The 6,263-nt window shown below is 36.6% G+C and overlaps 1 protein-coding gene across 1 annotated transcript in view; it reads left to right on the top strand.

The window, feature by feature from the left end:
* Positions 1 to 6,263, top strand: part of ABCC11 (ATP binding cassette subfamily C member 11) — a gene marked incomplete at both ends in the record, with an annotated part of 133,000 nt that overhangs the window by 70,355 nt on the left and 56,382 nt on the right.

The raw sequence follows: 6,263 nt of genomic DNA on the forward strand, positions 1-6,263 counted from the left end.
TTTGTGTGGAATACCTTTTCCCCCTCACTTTCAGTCACCTTGTGAATGTGTAGATATGAATTAGGCAGCATGTATATAGGTTTTATTTATGTATCCACACTCTATGTCTCTTGATTGGAGCATTTAGCCCATTTATATTTAAAGTAATTATGAATAGGTATGTACTTACTGCCATTTTGTTAACTGTTTAGGGGTTGTTTTTGTAGTTCATTTTTGTTCCCTTCTTCTTTTGCTCTCCTCCATTGTGATTTGATGGCTATTTTAGTATTATGTTTGGATTCCTTTCTCTTTTGTGTGTGTGTATCTATTACAGGTTTTTGTTCTGTGTTCCCATAGGGTTTATATATAACAGACGGTATATATAGGTGATTATTTTAAGTTGATCATCTCTTAAGTTTGACCACATTTTGACCCTGCATTTTACTCCCCCATCCCTCATGTTTAATGTTTTTGACATCGTATTTTACATCTTTTTTTTTTTTTGCTGATCTCTTAACTACTTATTATGGATATAGTTGATTTCACCACTTTTGTCTTTTCACCTTCCTATTAGCCTTGTAAGTGATTGATATATTACCTTTACTGTATATTTGCCTTTACCAATAGATTTTGTTTGTAATTTTCATATTTCTAGTTGTAGCCTTTTTCTCACCTTAGAAAAGTCCCTTTAACGTTTCTTGTAATGCTGGTTTAGTGGTGCTGAACTCTTTTAGCTTTTGCTTGTCTGTAAAACTCTGTCTCTACATCAAATCTGAATGATAGCCTTGCTCAGTAGAGTATTCTTGTCTTTAGGTTTTTTCCTTGCATCACTCTAAATATATTGTGACACTCTCTTTTGGCTTGCAAAGTTTTTGCTGAAAAGTCATCTGACTGTCTTATGGGAGTTCCCTTGTATGTAACTCATTGCTTTTACCTTGCTGCTTTTAAGATTCTCTCTTTATCTTATTTTTAGCCATTTTAATGACAATGTTTCCCGCTGTGGGTCTCTTTGGGTGGATCTTGTTTGGAACTCTTTGTGGTTCCTCGACCTGGATGTCTATTTCCTTTCCCAGGTTAGGGAAGTTTTCAGCTACTATGTCTTTAAATATGTTCTCCACAAATTTCTCTCTCTCTCTCCTTCTGGGACCCTTATAATATGTATGTTAATATTCTTGATGTTGTTCCAGAAGTCTCTTAAACTGTCCTCATTTTTAAAAACTTTTTTGGTGGGGGGGGCAGCTTGGGTGTTTCCACTATTCTGTCTTCCAGTTCACTGATCCATTCCTCTCTATCATCTAATCTATTGTTGATTCTTTCTAGTCTGTTTTTAATTTCAGTTATTGTATTCTTCAGCTCCGTTTGGTTCTTCTTTTTATTTTCTAATTCTTTGTTAAACTTCTTACTGTGTTCATCCATTCTTCTCCCGAGTTCACTGAGCATCCCTGTAATCATTACCTTGAACTCTTTATTGGGGTAACTTGTTTATCTCCACCTCACTTAGCCCTTTTTCAGGGGTTTTATCTTGTTCCTTCATTTGAAACATTTTTCTGTCACTTCTTTTTGTCTAATTTTCTGTTTTTATTTCTATATACTAGGTAGGTGGGTTAGTTTCCTGATCTTGAAGAAGTAGGCTTATGTAGGAGACGTCCTATGGGGCCAGCAGCACACTGTCCTCTGGTCACCACATCTATATGCTCTAAGGGTACACCATATGCAGGCTGCACGCTCCCTTCTGTTGAGGTGGGGCCAACCACTGTGGGTGTGCTGGTGGTGGGGCATGCCCCCAGCCCCGTCGGCTTCTAGGCTCTGCCTTGTGTGTGACCCCCCCCACTGGTGGGCAGGTTCAGGTCTCAAAGCAGCTGGCTGCAGGTCCCAGAAAGTCTTGAGGCTGGTGCTGGCCCACTGGTGGGTGGGGCCCAGAAGGTCCCTGAGCTGGTGCTGGCCTGCTGGTGGGTTAGACAGGTCCTAGGGTGGCCAGCTGTGGGGCTCAGATGGGCCTGGGGCTGGAATCTTAATTTTTTTCAGTTTACATTTTTGAAAAAATTATGTCTTTCGATTAATGACTTGTTGCTGTTGATGTTTACCTTGATCAGTTGGTTGGAGGTAATGCTTATCAGGTTTCTTCATTGTAAAGTTACTCTTTTTTTTCCCTTTTCCATATTTCCTGTACTCTTGGAAGCACTGTATTCCATTGGATAAAGCTGGTTCTCAAAATGCTATGGGTTGATAATTCTGATACTGTTAGCATGTTTTTTTTTCCATCCTTTTATTTTTCAACCCATTTATGTCTTTATATGGAATGAATCTCTCATAAGCAGCATATCACTGAGTATTGCTTTTATATCCAATCTGACAACTCTGCTTTTTAATTGAAGTTTTTACTCCATTTATATTTAATATAATTATTGATTTAAGTGTGTTTATGTCTGTCAGCTTGCTATTTGTCTTCTATTTGCTCTTTCTCTATTCCTCTTTGTCTATATTTTTGGGGGGTTAATCTACAATTTATTGCTCCATTTTATTTCCTAGACTGACTTTTTAGCTTTAAGTCTTTATTTTTATTAAAAAAAAAACCTCAGCCTTTGGTTTCACTGGTCCTTTCTATTGTTTTTCAATATTGTATTTCATTTATTTCTGCTCTGATACTTATTATGTCCTTCATTCTGCTAAATTTATTAGACTTAGTTTGTTCTTTTTTTAGTTCATTGAGGTGTAAAGTTAGATCGTTTATTTGAGATCTTTCTTTTTTCTTAATGTAGACATTTATCACTATAAACTTTTACCTTGGAACTGTTTCTGCTGCATCCCATAAGTTTTGGTATGTTTTGTTTCCATTTTCATTTGTTTCAAGATATTTTTTATTTCCCTTTTGATTTCTTCTTTGACCCATTGGCTGTTCAGCAGTGTATTGTTTAATTTCCACATATTTGTGATTATTTTCAGCTTTCCTTCTGCTATTGATTTCTACTTTCACACCCTTGTGGTCAGAAAAGATACTTGATATGATGTTAATCTTCTCAAATTTGCTAAGTCTTGTTTTGTGACCTATCATGATCTATCCTGGAGAATGTTCCACATGTATTTGAGAAGAATGTGTGTTCTACTGCTGTTAGTTGAAATGTTCTATATATGTTTGTTAGGTTCATTTGATCTAAAAGATAGTTCAAGTCCAATGTTTCCTTATTGATGTTTTGTCTGGATGATTTATTTAATGTTGAAAGTGGGGTACTGAAGTCCCCTACTAATATTATATTATTGGTATAATATCTTCATAATAATATATATAATATATATATATATATTATATATATATATATAATATATATATATAATATATATATAATATCTTCATATCTGTTAGTATTAACTTAATATATTTAGGTGCTCCAATATTAAGGATATATATATCCCCAGTATAATGATCATATCTTCTTAATAAAATGACACCTTTATCATTATGTAATAACCTTTATGTCTTCATATATTTTTTGGCCAAAAATCTATTTTTTCTGATATTAATATAACTATCCAGCTCTTTTGGTTTCTACTCTCATGGAATATCATTTTACATCCCTTCACTTTGAGCCTACATGTGTTCTTAAAGCTGAAATGAGTCTCTTGTATGCAGCATATACTTGGGTCTTGTTTTTTCAAATCCATCCAGCCACTCTATGTTTTTTGATTGGAGAATTTAATCCATTTACATTAGAGTAGCTATTGATACATAAGGACTTTCTAGTGCCATCTTATTGTCCTCTGGCTGTTTTGTAGTTCCCTTGTTCTTTTCTTCCTCTCTTGCTGCCTTCTCTTGTGAACTGATGATTTTTTGTAACGTTATGATGTGATTCCTTTCTCTTTATCTTTTGTGAATCTACCATAGGTTTTTGCTTTGTGGTTACCATGAGCTTACATAAAACATCTTATAGATATAATACTCTACTTTATGCTGATAACAACTTAACTTTTTGCATACAAAAACCATACCATTTTATTTCCCCCCTTGTGTTTTTGATATTACAATTTACCTCTTTTATATTGTGTATTCATTAGCAAATTATTTCAGCTACAGCTTTTTTTAATACTCTTGTCCTTTAGCTTTTACACTAGAATTGAATGGTTAACACATTACCATATTATATTAGTAGCATATTCTGAATTTGATTATATACTTTTTACCAGCATGCTGTATATTTTCATATGTTTTCAGAATACTAATTGGTATCCTTTAATTTTAGCCTGAAGCACTCCTTTTAACATTTCTTGTAAGGTAGGTCTAATGGTGATGAAGTCCTTCAGCTTTTGTCTGGAAAAAATTTATCTCTTCTTTATTTGTGAATAGTATATTTGCCAGATAGAGTATTCTTTTTTTTTTTTTTTTTTTTTTTTTTTGTGGTACGCGGGCCTCTCACTGTTGTGGCCTCTCCCATTGCGGAGCACAGGCTCTGGACGCGCAGGCTCAGTGGCCATGGCTCACGGGCCCAGCCACCCCGTGGCATGTGGGATATTCCCAGACCGGGGCATGAACCCATGTCCCCTGCATCGGCAGGCGGACTCTCAACCACTGGCCACCAGGGAAGCCCCAGATAGAGTATTCTTGGTTGGCATTTTTTTCTTTCTGTGCTTTGAATATACCATCCCACCCTCTCCTGACCTATAAGGTTTCTGCTGAGAAATCTGCTAATACATTTATGGGGATTTCCTTGTACGTAACAAGCTTCTTTCCTCTTGCTGCTTTTTAGATTCTCTCTTTGTTTGATTTTTGACAGTTTTATTAAAATGTGTCTTGGAGAGGATCTCTTTAAATTCAGTTTGTTTGGTGACCTATTAGCTTCATGAAATGGGATATCAAAATCTCTAGATTTGAGAAGTTTTCAGTCATTATTTCTTTAAATTAGTTTTCTAGCTCCTTTTCCCTCTCTTCTCCTTCTGAAACTCCAATAATTTGCAAATTGTTTCCTTTGGTGGTATTCCATAGATTATGTATGCTTTCTTTTCTCTTTTTCCTTTGTTCTCCTCTGTCTGGATAATTTCAAAGTTCTTGTCTTCTAACTTACAAGTTCTTCCTCCTGTTGATACTCTATTACAGTTTTCATTTTATTTGTTGTATTCTTCAGATCCAGCACGATTTTTTGGTTCTTTTTAATGATTCCTATCTCTTTGTTAGACTTCTCATATGCATTTGAAGTAGTAGTCAACTCCTCCAGTCTTTACTAACTGCCTTTGGGAGAGAAATACCTTCTGTCAGCCCTGCTAGGGACATTGAGGTTTTCTCAGACATTCTGTGGCTTCCCCTGCAAAATTGCTCTTGTTGGACAGGGGTCAGGGAAGCACAAATGAGGTATGTCTTAGCCATGAATCTGATGTCACTACTACATATACTCTTGAGTAAGTTCCTTTGCTTCTCTGGGCCTTTGTTTCCTCTTCTGTTCAATGAGGAGTTTATAAAAAATTGCATTTGAGGATACTTCTAATTCTGATATGCCATAGGTTTATCAGCCATTAAAACCTCAATGGGAATTGGTTTATTTTATGTTTATAGCCATGAAAAATTCCAGAGAGAATTCATAAGATGGGGACCCATGTATTTATGATAGTGAGGCTTCTGGTTGCAAGTGACAGAAACCAACTTTGTATATTTAGGTTAAAAAAGAGAATTTATTGATAGGATATGGGGAGCAGAATGTCATAGAACTCTAGGGCAAGAATAGAGCTGTGTATCAGGGAAGAATTGGAACTAGAAATAGAAAACCTTCAGGAATCATTCTCTTTTCTTTTCATTTAGGTGATTGGTGAATGGGGTGGTTGGTTTGTGGACTGGACAGGCACTCCCAAAAGTGTCCTCTCTACCTGGATTGTTGGTTTCCCTTTGGGGCAGTGGTCACAGAAGTGGGGGGAATGTGGGCTTGTTCAGATATACCTGGTCCTGAGAGGTGGTCTCGTTGAAGTTCTCTGATCCTTGGGTGTGGAGACATGGGAACGTGGATGTACAAGCTTGGGTATCTGAAAGAATCAGAGAGAAAAAAGGGTTTGTATGTGTGACAAACTTCATTCTGGGTCACAATAAGACAGAAAATCCACCATCTTGGGGTTCTTTTGACAGGCTGGGACTCAGTCTTGATCATGGGCTGGCTCCTGGTAGAAAACCTGTAACGGGCTTTTATGCTCCCAGTCAAACCAAAATGGGAAAGAAGAGGAACAGAATGTCTTTGCTAATAAGGAAGGCTCTTAGTGGAGTTGAGGGAGTTGTGGGGTCTCTGGCCATGCTGTCCCATGAATGTGGAGGG

This window comes from Mesoplodon mirus (assembly GCF_964341445.2).
Source record: "Mesoplodon mirus genome assembly, chromosome: 19".
Lineage (NCBI taxonomy): Eukaryota > Metazoa > Chordata > Mammalia > Artiodactyla > Ziphiidae > Mesoplodon > Mesoplodon mirus.